This window comes from Miscanthus floridulus, chromosome 1 (genome assembly GCF_019320115.1).
Source record: "Miscanthus floridulus cultivar M001 chromosome 1, ASM1932011v1, whole genome shotgun sequence".
Taxonomy (NCBI): domain Eukaryota; kingdom Viridiplantae; phylum Streptophyta; class Magnoliopsida; order Poales; family Poaceae; genus Miscanthus; species Miscanthus floridulus.
In genome coordinates, this window is record NC_089580.1 from 112,101,831 (window position 1) to 112,122,438 (window position 20,608).

Genomic DNA, 20,608 nt, shown 5'->3' on the forward strand with positions numbered 1-20,608 from the left:
TTGTGGAATACCTACAAAGTCCCACTCTAGGAGCCCAAAGGAGGTCACCCACCAAAGATGGGCCAATTCAGCCCTAGCCAGGGGTTGACCGACCCCTAGGGGTGGCCACACCCCACTGGCTTTGTTTGGCCCAAACTTTGGTCGGTTGGTTCCCACCGCCTCACCAACGTTGGTTGCATGGGTATTCGTGAAGGATTTGGTCCCGAGGATGGCAGTTCGCTCAAGATAGGAAAGCATGCAAGGAAGCATAACTCCACTCCATCTCCACCATCCATCTTATTATGGTTTGATCCGAGGGCTATGGTGGAGAGGCACATGGATCGCTGACATGGCGCATTGAGTGGCCTCCATTCCTCCTCTCAACCTATATATTTCCCCTCACTACCTGTCATTCAAGACACAACACCACCACAAGGAAGAAGAGCACACCTCACTTGAGTTAGAGCAACACTCCAAAGGGGCTTAGGCCCTAGTAGCTAGCTAGAGTTGTAAGGGAGAGATGTGAGGTAGAGCTCGGGGAAGCATCGGACTTGAAGGTGTCTCCCCAACTTGTACCTCGACAAGCATCTTACTTCAACGGGTTCTCCTGCTAAGTGAGTGTTCATGTTTTCTATGATATAAAGTCTTTTGATTAGTTAAGCTTTACTCTTACTTATTTGTAGGTTCATCGTCCGCTCTCGTAGTGGATACTCTAGTAGGGGGCCTTGATAAAGATGGATAACCCTACTAGACCGCTAGAGTAGTAGTCGACAGTGTAGACATGGTGTCTAGGCTAGAGGCTACATTTGTTTGCCTCATTCCCCATGGTTGAGGAGTAGGTGGCAAGTGGTGATAGCCCTGTCTATCCCTCATAATCCCTCATGTCTGGGTTCGATGTAGAGCTACTGGCTGGAGGTACTTGGTAGACTAGGTATAAGCCGATGCCCAACGTAAGCAAGTAGAAGTTTAGTTTATCTATCCTAAGACCCTATAACCATGTGTTGCCCTTGGATGAACTAGCTAGAAGAGTACCTCCATTCCCTATGGAAAATATGATACCCTGAGTAGTTTTGGGTGAAATGCTATAACAGTAATTCCGTGCACTGGCGGATTATTTCTATATGCGTTAAGAAATACCAACAAGCATTTCTAGTGCCATTGTCGGGGAATGGTTGCCGTATTTTCTTCGAACCTAGTTCATCCTCGTATTTGTATCTTTTCTTTTTTCTTATTAAAAAACACAAAAATATTTTCACCATGAAAACCACTCCTATTCAATATCGGTCTGCCTCAAAGGGCGAGTTCTTTGAGTCACCACAAAAACCAAACTTTTTATCAGGCTGTGAACTCTGCCCTGGCTTAATAGCCATGGTTCGGGCACAACCCTTCTCAGGGCAATTTAATGAAAACAGCTGCCATCACCTGCATGAGTTTGATGATATGTGTTCGTGCCTAAGCATCTCTAGCTTGACATAGGAAACTCTAAAGTGAAAATTGTTTCCCTTCTCTCTCATGGGGAAGGCGAAGCAATGGTACACGCATGTCGTAGAAAGTACGAATGGGGACTGGGATGAACTTAAAGACAAGTTTCACCTATCATTCTTCCTTATGTCTCTTATTGACTCTCTACCAAGGGCAATCCTCGACTTTGAGCAGGATGAGGAGTCTATAGGTGCAGCCTGTGCCAGGTTTTCAGCGTTAATACACGCCGACCCAAACTTGTCTTTACCTGACAGCATATTGCTATGACTCTTTTGTTTGGGTATTGACATGGGTGCTAACCTATGCCTAGACGTGACTGCCAGAGGTCGTTTTACACATAAGACTATGATGGAACAAGTGGAATTCCTTGAGCATTTCATAGACAAACACTCTTCTTCTGTCATAAGAACTAAATCCTTCTAGGCAAAGGTTACATCGAGTGTTGAGGAGTCCTCACTAGTCGAATCCAAACCTATACCATCCTTAGATTCAACTCGTGAGCCCTCACCCAAACTATGAACACCGAAGGAAAGATTAATTCAGCCTTCGAAGTTCCCTATTGAATTCGAGGATTATGGCAATACCTCGAAACACTTATGGCACGAAAAGCACACAAAAGAAGTTCCCCAAGGTAGAACGATCGAATGAATGGTTAATGGAAGTGAAGCATTCTTCCGAAGCAATTTGGATTCTTTCACCTTCCACGACCATGCCTTGTTCATTTAGGGGAACTGTTATTGAAGCCCTATACAACCCCATAGTCTTAACTAGCATCATATCAGAATTTCTAGCGAAAATTCTTTTAAGCAACATGCCACTAGTCCTGACCAACAAACTTTTCAAAAGTCCCTCAGGACTTATCTTTGAATGTTGTGGAATTGCCAGGGCCATGCCCATTGAAATAGACAAAAACAAGGTTCACATAGATTTCCATATCTTTGCCATCCTCGAGCTTGAGCCTCTCATAGGCCACCCCTTGGACAATCTTTTCCAAGAAAACCCCTCCCAAGGGAGCCTAAATGAAAAGTTGGGAGAAACTGGCTCCACCACTCACTCAGATATCCCAATGGCGGAGCATCATCCAAACAATGCCCCGCTTGGGGAGGTGTAATTTGTAACCCCATTCATTCCATTATCACCCTCGCTCGAACTTAAAACATGTCCCTCTGGCCATCTAAACACTGTTTTCAATAGTGGACTAGATTCAATCGAAGCATCCCTTGAGAACAAAAACACCCATGCTATGGACATTCATGAAACACCAACTCTGGAGTCCAAAAGGAGGCATTCCAAAGACTAGCATGAAAGTTTTACACCACCAATGATAGTTGCAAGGTGAAGTTCCCACAGTCAAGCTTAAGACCACAAATTAAGCACTACTGGAAGATACCCCAGATTATCATGAGAAAAAAATACAATCATAAAAAAAGATTATTATAAAAACAACTATTCTTATTAATCAAAGCAAGAACTTGTTGACAGGATAGTATGCACCCTCAGGTATTCTTGGTTGCTAACCCATTCAGGATAAGTTCAAGAAGGACAGGGGACATATGGTGCCTGAAGACATGAGAGCTGCATCGACTACATACCTAGATGATCTTTGGTGATGGAACATGCTAAAAAAAGAGACCCTCACTCTACACACTTGACTTTTACACAAAAGTCCAAGTGTGGGGGAGGATGGTGAGAGTCCCAAGTTCCAAACACACCAAAGACCATCCTAGGGAAAATATGATACCCTGAATACTTCCGAGTGAAATGCTATAACGGTAATTCCATGCGCTTGCGGATTATTTTTGTATGCGTTAAGAAACACCAACATTCATCATGATGGATTATGGCAAGCACCCATGGGAGGGGTCCACGGTGGCCAGCGGGCCACTGCCGTGTCTTTGAGCTTTCCTACGTGAACATGAGTGAGCTTTTAAGTATTTTTTTAGATTAGGAGTGACCTGTACTGATCGGTGACTCTACTAGGGCCATCTCCCATGCCGTATCAAGAGGGTCCGCTAGTACCACCCATGCCATGACCCCTCCGACGGCGGGGTCAAGCTCATCCACTTTGTCATCATCTTCCTCGGATGACCGGTGGGAGTTCCGCAAGCTTGTCCGTGCGGCGGACGAGGCCCGCTAGTGCTACTCCGATGCCACCCATGAGGTGGGTCGGCTAGAGCTCTGCCTTGAGGTCATAGGGGTGGCCCTTGTCGCCTTAGTGAGGGAGACCGTGGCTGCATAGGCAGCAACCGCCAATGCCTAGGCCCGCATCATGCACTACTATAGATTGATTTATCACTAACGCCACTTTCACTGCCATAGCGATAGAAGCGACGGTGTTATACTTCCACCTCTAGTTGGACTGATAGCTAGGCCTCCTAAGAAGGAAACTAGCAGTTCAAACTTCCACCAGCGACTGTTGAATAATTGATCCAACAGTGGTATCTTCTCTGTCGTATGAAATGCCGAGCCGACTGGGATAGGCGTTATGGCTGCTGACCCTACACGATCATTTGGTGTACCGGCGGTAGTAAATTCAACATGAATTATTTCCCCATTTCCCAACTACCCACAACATAGTTGCATCACCATTACTCTATGCCTCCTCTTGGCTTCTCCATTTTCAAGGTTGGCCAATTTAAGCCAGAGTTGGATGCGCTTCTTGGCAATCCACACACTTCTTCCTCCTTAGATACAGACAAAGCTATCTTGAGCCAGTCATCTTTATTTTCTTCATCGCCATGGCGCTCCTTTTCCAACTCCTCCTACAATAGCAGTGGCATTGGGAGAAGGCCTTCAAGATTGGGTACTACCAGCAACTAGGCATAGCGGGGGCTTCTCGATCTAGGTGTAGTGGAAGTTTTGCAATTAAGGGGGTTCGCTTATTTGGGCAAGCCAAGGGGTACTGAATTCACTTTGGTATCCCTAGATTGGTATCCAAAATGCGCAAGGCTGCTAGGATGGTGATATGTCTGTATGTATAGTTGCCACCTTTTGACCCTGTGTATTTCTTGTACTGCCGCCGATTCATTAGTCCAGCGCCCTAGCGATCCTCTCCTTCCTCTAGAGCAGCAGCGACGACAGCGACACTTCTCTTCCATGCCTCCTCTTCTTGCCTCTCTGTCTCTTGACCATGAGAGGTGCAGTAGGGAAGGTAAAGCACCTCACTGAGATGCTCCTCTTCATGCCTCTCTCTCGACCATGAGAGGTGTAGTATGGAAGGTAAAGCGCCTCACTGAGATGCTCCTCTTATTTCTCTCTCTCAATCGTGAGAGGTGCAACAGGGAAGGTAAAGCACCTCACTGAGATGCTCCTCTTGCTCTCTCTCTTGATAGTGATAGGTGTAGATGCTAGTGGAAGTTTTGTGAGGTGCTGCCTCGTCCTTAGCGTGCAGTGCCTATCTCTAGACTCGACTATGGGATGTACCTATACTTGCAGGTCTTTGTTATTGTACACCCAGTAGTCTTCGATAGGTCTTTATTATTGTACAACTATGGAATGTAACTGAAGTTGTCAATGAAGTTGTTGTGATGATTGTTACTGTGTCATTTATATATAGTTTTTGCCTTAAAAACAATTAATAATTGAAAGGCGATGCTTGTTACTCCATTTTTTTAAATGTCATAGTATTTGCCTTGGCTACACAGATATGAGATAAAGCACCTCACTAAGATGGTGCTGGGGTAGAAGTATTTGCCTTGGTTTATTTGCAAATTGGTTTGCTGTATTTGTGAATTGTCATTATTATAGCTCCCATCACTATTTCATACGGTGATTCAATGTTAGTGTTAGATCGCAAAGTGTAGGGAATCAAATGGTCCGTGTTGTCTTCCTTGCTCCATCTCCCACGACTCGCGTGGGTGGAGTGGATGTCACGGACCTTGACTGTTGCCTTCCCCTCTCATGTTTATTAGTGGAGATGACTTGAATAACTTGTATTAAGAAAATGGAAATATGTGCAAGGGAATTTGAACCACATCATACGAGAAGGATGGTAACTGTAATGAGTTTAGAAAGGAATCGTACTTGCGTATCATTGTATTTAAGAGAATGAAGAGTTTATTATATAAATCCCCATCATCTAGATATATACATATCAAGATTGATCTACCCAGAATCTACCAGATACTTGTGAAGAACCAATCACACTCATTACGGATCCTACACTCCTTGCTACAGAACTTAGCCCACTGCTCTCAACCTTCCCATCCTGTGTGGTTGCCGCAGCCTCCGCCTCTACACTGATGTCCATCCTAGCAATGCACCGACTTTGCTAGAGGAGACAGAGGACTAGACTTAGCTAGCATCGACCGCCTAGCCAAGTCCTACAACACCTAGATGGCCTATTAGAGGCACCATGTATATTTCTCATTCTTCCATGTCACATTCGCTATCGGGCTTGCTTCATCACCTTCGACCTTCCACAACAACCACCAGACAATGTTGTCATTGCTGGCACCGCTATTGGACCTATGGAGCACAAGGGAGAGAACAAATGCAGCAACATCATGGCCTATCACGGTAGAGTGCTCAAGCATGCTAAGCCATGGCATGAGCACATTGTGGTCTTCCACAAAGATATCACACAACCCAGCATAGAAGTAGGCCTCCGGGTTGCTGACGCTAGCAAGCCTGGTGTTGATGGTAGTTAACAACCATTATAAACCATTAATAAAACATGCATAAGGGCACAATTGAGATCACTAACAAAGGTTTAGCGGTTTAAACTAACAAATTCTATGAGTTTTGGTGAGTCTGTGATTTCTGCAAGGTTTATTCAGAAAACCATTAAGGTGGACCTACATGTGAGATTTAATTGCGCTTATCTGCCATGAAACGGACACTAGAAGGTTCTAGAGGACACCAGTGGACACCATGCCAAGGTAGAGAGGCAGAGGCTGCTAGGTGGGGTCACCCGGCCACACTTGCAGGCCGCCTAGCCCCTAGGCCCACCTGTCAACCTCTGCGATGCAATGTCGGTTCTCCACTGCCCCCTAGGTTGCATCTATGCTGTTCCTTAAGTCGGTTTGATCCAAGGGCTCACATTGGACTCTCTAGCCTATATATATACCAGCCCTAGCCACAGCCGAGGAATAACCCATCATCAAGTCATTTGAGAAGATAGAAACCCTAATCATCCTCAGAGCTCCACAATATTCTAGGGCATAGCTCGTTAGGCTAGGTCTAGAGGGAGGCAAGTAGGTTTCACGTGGATTCCTGATCACATCAAGAGTGTGGTTTGGTATAATCTTTGTACCCCCCTCTCTTTTGTATCTCCATTATTTTTATATGATTGCTACAATAGTTATGACAATATTAGTATTCATCTTATTCATGTTCTTCGTTATAATGTTCATCGTCTACTTTGATTATATACCTAGTATAGTTGGATTATCATCTTATTCATGCATATGTTCATATAGCACTCACCCTAAGGATCCATGGGTGGGTGGTCAACATGGTGTAAGCATGGTGCTTATATGTTGTTTACTTGTGGATACACCCTATATCCAGGGTCATGTGGTAGATCGCAGATGTGACACTCCTGTTGAGTCCTTTGTAGTCCACTCCCAGATGTAGGTAGAACGTAGGATCTGGTTACGAAGGGGGACAAGCTCTGTTCTTAATCTCCCTTAGTAATATCGCTTATGTGTAGATATGAAGATGATCATAGCAATCACTATTAGGTGTAATTGCACTAATCAATGTATGCTTTGACTTGTAATTAAGAATGACTTAGGAATTATTCCTCTAATATTCTACTTGACCATGCCAATGCCATAGAAAGGTGTACTCTGAGTGATTTATCATTATCGTTGATCAATACTTATCATATATATCTTATCCTATGACTTACCCCTGTTTTGAGTAGAATATTGGTTATTGTTTACTTCTCCATCAATAGTATAAGTAATCAATACATGTCCATGCTAGACTTTCCCTGTGGTAAAAATATAAATAACAATACCTGGAATACTCTCGGGTGAAGTGCTACAATGGTATACTTATCTGTGCGCTTGTAGATTCATTTTCATTCATATCTATATATTCCTCCTAGTCACATAAATTAATAAAGTACTATTTAATATTATTCTAGTAGTAATGCTAGGTAGTACTAACAAGTGTCTCTAGCAACATCACTAAGGATGACAACCTAGTAAACTAATGTTAGGAGATATAGGTTTATAATAGGTGGCTATTAAAACAAGCGACAAGTTAATAAATACCAACAAGCATTTCTGGCGCCGTTGCCAGGGAAGGTAGCTAGACAAAGGAAGTATTGATAAACTTATACTTATTGATGTGATTGAAATAACCATTGACCTCTGCTCAAATAGGCTTAGCCTTGTTTTGTCACCTTGTGTATCTTTTGCAGGGTAATGTATGACCGGTTTTGACGTTCTGACAAACTACGTTGATGATCCAGAAGCACTACTTAAGAGGACTAAGGCTTAACTCAAAAAAGTTTTAGCTTTAGAGTCAGAAGACAACCATATAAGGCGAAGCTTAACACCAGAATTTGAAGCCATGGTTGATAGGACTCTCCATGAATTCTCTGCTCCAAGCACTGCCAACATCCAGACAAGACGCATAGTCAATGTGGGAGACAATGGATTCGAGCTCAAGCCGGCTCTCATCAACATGGTGCAAGCGAGCCAATTTTGTGGAAAGGCAAATGAAGATGCTAGTGCTCATCTCCAACACTTCCTAGAGATCTATAGCACTTTCACCATCAAGGGAGTAACCAAAGACACCGTACTACTTTGCCTCTTCCCATTTTCACAATTGGGGAAGGTGAAGCAGTGGGTCTATGCCAACAAAGATAGAAAGACTACATGGGATAACTACTCCACTGCCTTCCTAGCAAAGTTCTTTCCCACGGGCAAGACCAATGCTCTACATGGGAGAATTTCAAGTTGTCAGCAACAACATGATGAATCTATCCCTAAAGCTTGGGAACGCTATCAAGACTATATATATCAGAATGCCCTCATCATGGGATTGAGAATTGGCTACTCATGCAGACGTTCTACCATGGGTTGACTAACAGTACCCTTGAGACAATTGATGCTACTGCTGGAGGTGCATTCTTGTCACTTACACTTCTAGCTGTGATCACTCTTGTGGAGAAGATGACCTCCAACCAAGGCTGGAATGAAGAACATGTTTAGACCCATAAGAGAGGTGGAGGTATGCATCAACTCAAGGAAGTAGACATGTTGTCTGCCAAGATAGACCTACTGATGAAGAAGCTCGAAGACCGAGCTAATGAAAAGCAAGAGGTCATGCACATTCATGATTCACGCATGACGTGTGAAGTATATGGCAACATTTGGCATTTAGGAAACAACTATCATGAAACCCAAGAGGATGTTAACTTTGTTAACAACAACTACTATTGTCCTAAATAGAATCAAGGATGGAACCAACAACAGAGGCTGAACTACCAAGGTATCCCTCAAGGTAGTAATTATAATAACTTCAATCAACCACCTTTGAGAGAATTAATTGCTGGCCAATCTAGACTTTTGGAAGGATTATCTAAGAAGGTAGCTACCAATGATAAAATTCTAGAAAATATAAGTAATAGAATGGATAGTTTTGCTTCTACCATTAAGAACCAGCATAGCTTTAATAAAATGATAGAATTTCAAATAGCTCAGTTGGCGATTGTTGTTCCTCCGTCCGACAAAGGTAAGATTCCAGGGCAGCTAGAAGATCTAGAAACAACAAATCTTATCGATATTCACAATGCAACTTTCTACTACATGCAACCATTAGAGGGAAGGTGGATAGATTACACCCTACCCGACAAGAAAGGTGATCCAAGGAGACCTATCATCCCTTTCGCCATTGGACCTCATATCTTCTAAAAAGCTGTCTGTGACTACAGAGCAAGTGTCAACATCATGCCTAAGGTAATTTTTGAGAAAATTTTTGGAGATTCTTTGTTGTACACAAATATGCATTTACAGCTTGTAGATCAGTCACTCTGCTACCTCAAGAGAGTTCTTGAAGATGCCATCATCTGAGTGGGATAATCATGTGTTCTCGTAGACTTTGTGGTTTTGGAAGCAGGTGGAGATGAAAGGGCACCTATCATCTAGGCCAACCTTTCTTGACCACCGCAAAAGCCATCATCAACGTGAATAGTGCCAAGATCTATTTCACAATCAAGGATAAAAGGGAGAAGTTCGCTTTCAAGAACCACATCTTGCAATCTCCTGGACATCCATAAAAGGCATACCTTCCCGAAGGGACAATAGAGACCAAGAAGAAGAACAATCGAAGAAGGAGGAAGAACAGGACCAGTCAGCCACAAGAAGAAATGGTTAACATGATCAACACACTCCGATCTGAGTATGACCACCTCCTTGCTTCACCATTCCTTGCTAAGAAGGATGATCCTAGCGTACCGACAATCGAGTGTACCATTGGAAAAAGAATCTTCCACAAGACCTTCTGCGACATTGGATCAAGCATCAATATAATGTCCAAGGTAACTATGAATATTTATTCGGTAATGAACCTTTATTCCCTACATATATGCAATTGCAAATGGTGGACCAATCAATCCAATTCCCTGAGGGAATAGCGAGGGACGTTATGGTAAGAATACAAGATCACTATGCCCCTGCCGATTCATGGTCCTAGACATGGGAGAAGGAAGAAGACGATACACCCATCATCCTTAGAAGACCGTTCCTCAACACCACCAACGTAATCATCTATGTCAGATCTGGACAAGTCCACTTCCAATTCTCTAAAGAAAAGGTACACTGTTATTTCAATGGTTATACTACTTATGAATAGCCGAAGAAGAGCTGCTCCTGGAGGAGATGTTGATCATCAAAACATCAAAGGAACTAGCCTCGATGGAATGAATGGGTAGATGAACCTAAAGCGCCTGTGAAAGATGGACCTACTCTGCCTAAGATAAGTCCACAGTCTAAGCAGGTATGGAAGGAAAAGGTGATGACATCTGTGTCAACATCACAAGATGTGTAGCCATCTGGGTCTCCACCGTTGAGACCGGATGATGCACCCAAGGAATGAAGGACTTCTCTCCAGTCAAGTCCTGTCCGAAGGACTTAAAAATCCAAACCCTCACCGTGAGGTAACATGGTAGTTATCCACATTTACTTTTTCACATTGCATAAACTATTTTTCTCTTTAGCATATTTACTTTTCTATATTTGCCATGTACTAAGAAAAGAAAAATAAAAAGTTTCATTACTGGATATAAAATCTTAAAGCCCCATGTGAATAAATCTATGGTGTGTAAACACCTACGGTAGTATTCACTATGGTGGCATAAAAATAAAAATACTAATCATGGATATTTTTTTCTTCTGCAATTGAAAAAAAATATTAAATGGACATCATGCTAAAATTCTACCAAAAGAAAATCAATCTAAACCCACAAGGATAACAAATCTTTGAATGGCTGACCGCTAACCCCTTATCCTAATCTATGCCATGAGTTTTAGTGTTCTTGTTGGAGCATTTTGTAGGATGACACATAAGATCAAGAGCAAGTTTACCCAGCTATCTTCATGCGGCAGCAGGCAACGCCGTCCACGTGGTTTCGCCTCCTACGCCTATGGGGAAGTCCCTAGCAGACCACCTCCGCACCGTGCCACTATGGGTCATGGAGGTGGCCACATACTGCATTCGCCTAAGGGTCGCTTCGGCCATGGCCGCTGCCCAGCTTTGGCTGGGTGAGGACTAGACCATGGTGGAGCCGGGGGTCTTGGGAGAGACGAGCTATCGGCAGTGCGAGTGTTGACGATCACTAACACCTATTTTGACCATCAACATTCCACCCAAAAGCATGATAAAGTGAGGTAAATCATCATCACATGTGTAGAATTTTGTTTATAATTCACCTAGTTCCACTTGTGCTTGTAGAATTATTTGTATGCATGAAATTTGAGGAAAATAGGCCAAATTGGTGACAAATATGGACTTAGGAGTCAAGTGGATGTGGCAGGGAGGCCAAGGGCCAACATGCCAGGCCAGCCAGCCCCACAAGGGCGTCGCCTGGTGTGCCATGTGGCTTGGTCACATCACCGATCCATGGGAGCTCCATGGGCCCATTCAATGTCGGTTTGATCAATGGACAAGATTGGATGGCCTTGGATCCATGGGCCCATTGTCATAAAATTGGGAGGCTCCAACCGACCTACAAACTGACTTCCGGTCCAAATTTCGACATGTGTTGTCTTAGTTACCACCATTGAAGAGAAACCAAGGTGGTGGATCCTAGGGCCAGCCGACGCCCCTAGCGCCGCTCGGTGTCCTAGGTGCTCCACCAACCTCCTAGCTGCCTACAAGTACCCCCTCACTCTACACTATAAATATGGGGTGTGGAGCTCAGTGAAGTGCCCCATTCAATTCCAAGCTCTCCAAGCTTTTCCATGCTCTCTAGCTTAGCTTAGCTTTAGAGTAGTAGTCTAGTAGTGAAACTAGAGCAAGAGCAGAGCTTCTCTCGGAGTCCAAAAGAGTCTTCTAGGTCTGGTATAGCTCTTTTTGCAATTCTTTCATTTAGCAATTACTTTATTCAGTACTTTATTTCTCGTACTTTATTCTAGTACTATTGCTTTGCTTTACTTAAGTACTTATTCATTATTGTTCATCATTAGTGAGCTTAGGTGCTTATTATTTGGCATCAGTAGCATATGTTATCTTATTTTTAGTAGTCTTTCATTAGTATCAGTTCCACCGTCTGGTTCGGTTACTTTGATCTATTTTCATCAGAGCTTGGATCAAAGTAGTAAGCCAATAGATTAAGCGAGGTGCTTAGGCTATAGATTACCTGTGGATACGGCTAGGCCTCCGGATAGATTGTGGTAGGTGGCAAGTGGTGATAGCCTTTTCCATCCTCTGTATTCCACCATATTAGGTCTAGTTATTAAATCATAGGGCTCATGGTAGACCTTTTCTATTTAACTCTCCTAGTTGTTAGGTGGGCTATGCCCCAAAGTACTTGCACATTTCTCCTTGTCATTTGTTTACCCTTTGTTACTGAAAGATAAATTGCTTGCTCTCCCACCTAGCTATCTCTACTGTAGCTTGTTTAGTAGTTTAGTAGGTAGTTCACACATAACCCACTCATTTCGTTTACCTACCTAGGATATACTTAGGCTTTACCTTAGCAATCCTAACAATAAATATAAGTTCTAGCCTTTTGCCTTCCTATGGGAAAAAACTATAAATTCAACACTCAGTACTCACCGAGCGAAGTGGTAAGCAATAGTTCTGTGCGCTTGTGGAATTCCTCCACTAGTCATTAAGAAGTATCAACAAGCATTTCTAGCGCCATTGCCGAGGAAGGCAACTGGCCTCATATTTATATTTTTGCTAGTCTTGCTAACTAGACTTTTAGTTATCCTAAGTAGTTTATCCTTTTTTCCTCAAACCCTGTCACTACCCTACACGATCACGGGCGACAAGTCCATTCTTGATTTTTCTACACCCTCGGCTGCTAATGTAGCCACTGGACCCAATGTTATCAATGGGGACGCTAACTTTGAGCTTAAGCCAGCATTAATTATGATGGTTCAAGCTAGTTTGTTTTGTGGGAAAGCCCATGAGGATGCAAATGCTCACCTCCAACACTTTTTGGAGATTTGTAGCACATTCACCATAATGGGAGTGAACCAAGAGGCTACATGCCTTTGCATTTTCCCCTTCTCTTTGTTAGGAAAGGCTAAGCAATGGTTTTACTCTAACCGCAACACTATAGACACGTGGGACAAGTGTTCCAACGCTTTCCTAGTCAAGTTTTTCCCTATGGAGAAAACTAATGCTCTTCACAATAAGATCTCTAGTTTTCAACTGGCACATGAGTTGATTCCTGAAGCTTGGGAACGAATTCAAGAGTATGTCTCCGCATGCCCACACCTTGGCATGGAAGACTGGCTTTTGATCTAGAACTTACACCATGGATTAGTGCCATTAGATAGGAGCCATTTAGATGCTGTTGCTGGTGGAGCATTCTTTTCTCTAAGTGTTGCAGATGCAAAGACGCTGATCGAGAAGATGGTTTCCAACCAAGGATGGTGCGATGATCGACTCCAACCCCATAAATGAGGTATGCATTCAATTAAAGAAATTGACATGCGTGTAGCTAAGATAGATCTGCTCGCAAAGCGAGTAGAACATTATGAGAAGGTGAGTGCCCAAGAGACACTCAAAGCCATGGAATCCCACATGACTTGTGAAGTCTGTGGAGATGTTGGACATTTGGGAAATTCCTGTCCTAAGACCTAGGAGGATCTCAACTTCATCAACACCAACAACGGGTTTCGTCCACAACAACATCAAGGATGGAATCAACGCTCCAACAATCAAGGAGGTAACAATTATTACTCATCTCAATTCATGAATAAACAAGGTAATAATAGTTATGGTTTCCTTAAAGATCTTATTTATAGGAATGGTAGAATGATTGACAGTATTAATAAAAAGTGGATGCTCATGACAAGATGTTGGAAAATATAAATGCTAAATTGGATGAGTTTTCTTCTGCTTTAAAGAATCAACTTAGTTTCAATAAGATGATAGAAACCCAATTAGCTCAAATTGTTGCTGCCATACCATACTATGAAAAAGATAGAATTCCTAGCAAACCTGAAGGAACCATGGAGACAACCAACCTTGTTACGACATGGTATGACTTTTCTAAAAATGGTTGGGGATTTCCTATTAAGAAAGGTGATCCTAGGAACCCCGTCATTACTTGCTCCATAGGACCCCACAATTTTCATAATGCCATTTGTGATCTAGGGTCTAGTATTAACGTTATGTCTAAGGAAACTTATGATAGATTGTTTTACACTACCTTAGCTCCAACCTCAGTTTACCTGTAGTTAGCCGACCAATCCACCCATTATCTCAAGGGAGTAACCACTAACTTATTAGTCGAGGTTAGGAGTGCTTATGTTAAAAACAGATTTTATGATCTTAGACATGGGCAACGACAAGTATACACCTTTAATCCTTGGTCTTCCTTTCCTTAATACTACAAAAGTTTGCATATATGTGGCTTCTGGGCAAATCCAATTCCACTTTGCTGGAAGGAAAGAAATATTTGTTTTGCGTCTAGACAACCCCTCTTTGATGAGAAACAAGAAAATAAGAAGCATCCGAAGAGAATCAAGATGAAGAAACCAAAGCTGATTGAAGAACCGGAGAAGCCTATAAAAGAAGAAGAAGAATAGAAAGAGATGGCGTAAAAAGAAAGATTCATTATCAAACTCGTCATCCCCTGACCCCGACAAGGCCTCCAAGGTGGATCAAGAGGAAACACCCCGCTCAAGGAAGAATAACCTTGGGTCCATTAAAAAGGTAAGTTCTCTATCTTTTTTATATTTACTGCATTTTAAGTATTTACATCTCATATTTAAATTTCTTACAAATTTGCGTTACATTGCATGATTAAGTTAGCTGCATTAAGCTACTCTATGTTAATAAATAAAGTCATGTAGTAGCTATGCATGTTAGGATAGGGTTTGCATTTAAAAACATATTTAATAAATATTTAGTCAGTTATCTAGTAGTAATAGGTTTAGTCATTTAGTCAATTATGCATTCTAGTAGTATTAGTTAGTCAATAAAGAAAGAATCAAAAGAGCCACCAGAAGACACTCCAACCTATGCAAAAGGCAAGCTTGGGGAGATCTCTCCCCGCTCAGGTATGAAAATCTTAAACGCACTCTTTATATTCATGTTTGTTTCAGATCTCAATATTTATGATCATAGAATGTAGAGAGGAGTGCCTTGAAATTTATCTTAAAAAGAAACTTTTCTCTTCAAAAAGGAATTGTAGACAAGACCCTTCAACTCTTTGTTCAAAACAGTAAGAGGCTTAGGGGCTACACTCAGTGAGTGCACTACATGGTTTCACTCAAGAAAGTACTCGGACAATGCTTGTTTCTACTTAGCAAGACCTAGAGGAACAAGAAGACTTTGAAAGTTCAACCATATAGGGCTCAGGGGCTTGAGGGACATAGTCCTTGGGTACCCCACAAGGAAGGGAGAAGATCTAGTCTGACTTGGATTCCCACATATAGTGATAGTAACATTGCTATCATGTAATACTACTAGGACTCCCCTATTGTAACCGACTAGGAGACTTGCCTCCTAGATATATAAAGGAGGGCAGGGCTCCCTAGATCGGCAAGCCATGACACACAATCATACCAATAAATCCAACGCAAAAGGCTACACGCCGACTGGACATAAATGCTATTACTCGATTACGAGGGCCCGAACAAGTATAAATCGTTCATCTCTTTGCATTCACCGTCGTGTTCCGCATACATCAAAGCCCACCAATCATCGTCCTAGGTAACCCCATGATGAGTTATCGGTCATCAAACACCGACAGCTCTAATAAATGATGATAAATTATTTGGAGATGATGAATAGTTGCTCTATGATAGTTTGCAAAAGCTTGTCATACAACCAGATACTTCTTAAGTTTTGAGCATGATAACTTAGAGTTCATCTTTAAGTTGAGTGCTTTTGTGGGTTGGAAATGCTAGAACCGAGTATAAAGTTTTTGTGAGAAATGTTGTTGCCAAGATTAGAGTAAATCTTTGAACCTATCTGAGGAATGGTAAAAACAACCTAGAGTTTTGTTTTGCAAATTGCTAAAACTCTCTGGCTAGAAGTTTCTCAATGGTGATAAATTCCTACCAAAGCCAAATACATATTCAATCATACATGATAAAGCCACTATAAAAGCTACTTGTTTGTTTTGAGCTTTTTCAAGCCTTATTGATCTGAGTAGACAAACTTGTCATGCTTTTTGATCAAGATCACATACACCCACATACTTATGCTATTCCTAGACTAGGAATATGCAACCACACATGCTTTCCATTTATTATTGCTCTATGAGAATCAAAGTTATCTCTCTAGCTATGTTTCATCAAAAAGAGAGGCATGGGCTACAGAAAAATATATAGAGAGAATAAAGAGCAAAAAGCTCTAGTAAGAGAGAGAGAGAGAGAGAGAGACAGAAGTAGCCATGCCCTCTCAAATAGAAGCTAGAGAAGGGAAACTTCACAAAGGAGTACCACTTCCACCAAATATACCACACACATGCACTTCTTGATCAATTAGTATGATTTGTTGCTCCTTGCGATCTGAGTGTTTGACTTAGCAATAAATTCAATGCAAGTAGGCTATGCTTTTATCCCCTACCTTGAGCTAAACATAAGCTTTAGGATAGATATTAAGGCTAAAATTCATGGCCTTGGTGAGATTTCAAACACCATTGAGTGACTTGAGTGTACCATCTAAGGAACTTAGGCAAGTTTTCTTTTCAAAATCTATTGAAAACCTCTAGGAAGTTTGAGCTAAACCAAAGTAGGGAAAAAGTATCTATCTAGCTACACATTCTAACAAATGCTTATGTCAAGGTAAAAGCTATAAGTCCCACATTGCTAAGACTGATGATGGATTTCTAAGTGCTAACATGTTCAACTCAAGAGATAGTATTAGTTTGTATATAAGTTTCTATGGGCGTTACATAGTAGCAACTCCTGATCCAACACCTATGCCATGCTAAACCCGCATCTTTACTGAGGACATCAAATGAGTAGCTTGGGGGAGCTTGTTGACGGTCACTAACACATGTTTGACCATCAACATTCCACCCAAAAGCATGATAAAGTGAGGTAAATCATCATCACATGTGTAGAATTTTGTTTATAATTCACCTAGTTCCACTTATGCTTGTAGAATTATTTGTATGCGGGAAACTTAAGCAAAAATAGGCCAATTAGTGACAAATGTGGATTTGGGAGTCAAGTGGACATGGCAGGGAGGCCAAGGGCCCACATGCCAGGCCAGCCAGCCCTACAAGGGTGCCGCCCGGTGTGCCATGTGGCTTAGCCACGTCACCGATCCGTGGGAGCTGCTCTAGAAGCAATGCCAAGCGTCCATTCAATGTCGGTTTGATCAATGGACAAGATTGGATGGCCTTGGATCCATGGGCCCATTGTCATACATTTGGGAGGCTCCAATCGACCTACAAAATGACTTCCTACACAAATTTTGACATGTGATGTCTTAGTAACCACCATTGAGGAGCAACCATGGCGCTACGATCAAGAGGCAGTGGATCCTAGGGCCAGCCGGCACCGCTCTATGCCCTAGGTGCTCCACCGACCTCCTAGCTGCCTATGAGTAGCCCCCTCAATCTACACTATAAATATGGGGTGTGGAGCTCAGTGGAGAAGTGCCCCATTCAATTCCAAGCTCTCCAAGCTTCTCCAAGCTCTCTACCTTAGCTTAGCTTTAGAGTAGTAGTATAGTAGTGGAAGTAGAGCAAGAGCGGAGCTTCTCTTGGAGTCCAGAAGAGTCTTTTGGGTCTGGTATAGTACTTTTTGTAATTCTTTTATTTAGCATTTACTTTATTCAGTACTTTATTTCTTGTACTTTATTCTAGTAGTATTGCTTTGCTTTACTTAAGTACTAGTTCATTATTGTCCATCATTAGTTAGCTTAGGTGCTTATTGTTTGGCATTAGTAGCATAGGTTATCTTATTATTAGTAGTCTTCCATTAGTATCGGTTCCACCATCTAGTTAGGGTACTTTGAGCTTATTTCATCGAAGCTCAGAACAAAGTAGTAAGCCTATAGATTAAGTGAGGTGCTTAGGCTATAGATTACCTATGGATACGGCTAGGCCTCCAGATAGATTGTGGTAGGTGGCAAGTGGTGACAGCCTTGTCCATCCTCTGTATTTCACCACATTAGGTCCAGTTATTAAATCGTAGGGCTCGTGGCAAACCTTGTCTATTTTACTCTCCTAGTTGGTAGGCAGGATGTGCCCCAAAGTGCTAGCATGTTTCTCCTAGTTACTTGTTTACCCTTTGTTACTGAAAGATAAATCGCTCGCTCTCCCACCTAGCTATCTCTAGTGATTCCCAATGCCGGGGTTTACAAAGCCCACATCATCTCTACCTAGGAAGTGTGGAAGGGTTTGACTATGTAACCCTTCGCTAGTCATACTAACAAGTCATAACTGCTAAGGTTTTAGCCGCCTAGCCGTATGTGGCCCTCCTCTAGGAGTGGCACTCGTGGTCATGGCACGATACACACCCTAGCAGGAAAAGAAACATACCAACTAGTGCCCCCCTCTTGCCCTTATAGAAAGCTACAGACGAGCTAGTACAATCTAGTTAATAGGTTAAAGTCAGAGCCATATGACACTCGGGGTTATACGAAACCTTCTGGGTGGCCGCTTCAGGATTAAGTCCTTATGGAGAGGCACTAGAACACTCAACCCAGTACTCTAGCCCCCTAATTGTTGCTAAAAAGCTCTATTTTAATATATTGCATAATATCTTTAGTCATGTTTAACAATTATTTTATGTCAAGCGTTGCAGCATCTATCCAAAATGCATCCCAAACCATAGGTATCAAGGATATGTGGTACAAGTAGTAATCTAGGTAAAGTCCTTAAAGGTAATTCAAATTTAAACACATGCATGTATATGAATTGTAGAGTTCATAGGTAAAAGGGGCCTTTGCTACACTTGCCTAGTACTGCTTGTCACCTGACTGATCCTCTAAAACCTCGAACTGATCACCCTCTAAACGTGTTCCAATTCACCAATCAAGCATCCATTCCAATCATCACATGCATACAAGGATACTTCTATTAGAATAGTACACCAAACAGTAGTAACATAGACTAAAAAACTTATAAAACTAATCTATGTACTGCTACGAACACATGAGCAACAGAATCACTCAAATTGGACTTAAAACGCAAAAGTTAAGCATAAAATAAGGTTCCAGTGGCAGTCTTGTAAATAAAACAAACTCAAATTTGAATAAAACCGAACTGTAATGTGTTCTTGGACTGTGCGCACTATTACTTAGAAATAAAGGGGCTAAATCGGAAGAAAACAAGACTGAAAAGAAATACTTTTGAACTGATGTGTACCGCAGGTTGATTCCATGAAAACCGACGGGCTAAATTGAAAAACACGCTCGGCTGGCGGTGTTGATCACGTCACTAGCTGAGGTGGCCGCCACACGGTGTGCACTGATTGGCACGGTGTACCACGCGTGCGTGGAAGCGCATGAGTTGGCGCTGTGGATCGAGTCCACAGGTCCATGGTGGACAGATATGACCCTAAAGGGGTACATCCTAATCTTGGTCGTCCGAGTAAATCCGATGACAAGGGAATGAAGGGGAGGACCCTCGCCTCTTGCACAGTGGCTCTAGCTAGTCTGCCATGGCTGGCGGCAAGCCAAGCACCACGACGAACGCCGATACAACATTTCGGGCTACCTTTTTCCAAACCGATAGCGTGGGAGTGATGAGCGAGACATCACGAACTCAACTAGACTGAAACAAAGGCAAGGAGCACATTGAGACGATGGCCCCTATGGCGGCACCATGAATGGCGGATGCGAAGCTCGTCGATACAGTGATTCTGTAAGCTAGAAATGAAAGTGAAGGCACGAGAAGGGCAAGGGTTATACCGTGGGTCCGATGCGAGGGTTTGCGGTGTCCGGGCAGGCACCACAGGGTTTGGTGATGTGCGACGGTGGCTGGAGAGAGAAAAGGCCGCTGGTGAGTATCGAATGTGGGTAAAACCAGGACAAAAATGAGAAAAGAGACCACCGACGACCGCGTCATTACCTACGATGCTCCCGAGCATGCTTGCGACGGCGATAAGGCTCCGGACCTGGCGGATTGGAGGCGGCAGTGCGAGCTCGACTATGAATGGAAAGGGAGAAAGGGAGGGCTCGACAGCAAGTATTATAGGCGAGCCAGCATGGTAGAAAAGGGAAGCGGCGTGGCAGAGCTGCGGAATTAATGGATTTCATATACCTTCCATGGCTGGCGCGGGTGCGATGGGCGAGCTACCATAGATGGCATGCACCATCACCGAGAACGAAGAAGGAAGGAAGAAAGGGCGTCTAACTTGTGGGTCCTATGATGTAGTGAGAGGAAGAGAGCGGGTGCAGGCGTGGCTTGGATGCGGAACAGGCCGTTTCTTGGGCCGAGCAGTGCGCCGAGCTAGGCCATGTGGGCACGCACGTGCGGCGAAGAGAAGGGTGCGGGAGCTGGGCCACCAACAGCCCAAGTTTGGATCCAGGAGTGGGAAGGGGA

At 42.9% G+C, this 20,608-nt stretch overlaps 1 non-coding gene across 1 annotated transcript; it reads right to left on the bottom strand.

The window, feature by feature from the left end:
- Positions 1 to 13,267: 13,267 nt before the first annotated feature.
- On the bottom strand, positions 13,268 to 13,373 carry LOC136511782 (small nucleolar RNA R71). Its single transcript, XR_010772847.1, has one exon. It is a non-coding gene; the product is annotated as a small nucleolar RNA R71 (small nucleolar RNA).
- Between the last annotated feature and the right edge of the window lie 7,235 nt (positions 13,374 to 20,608).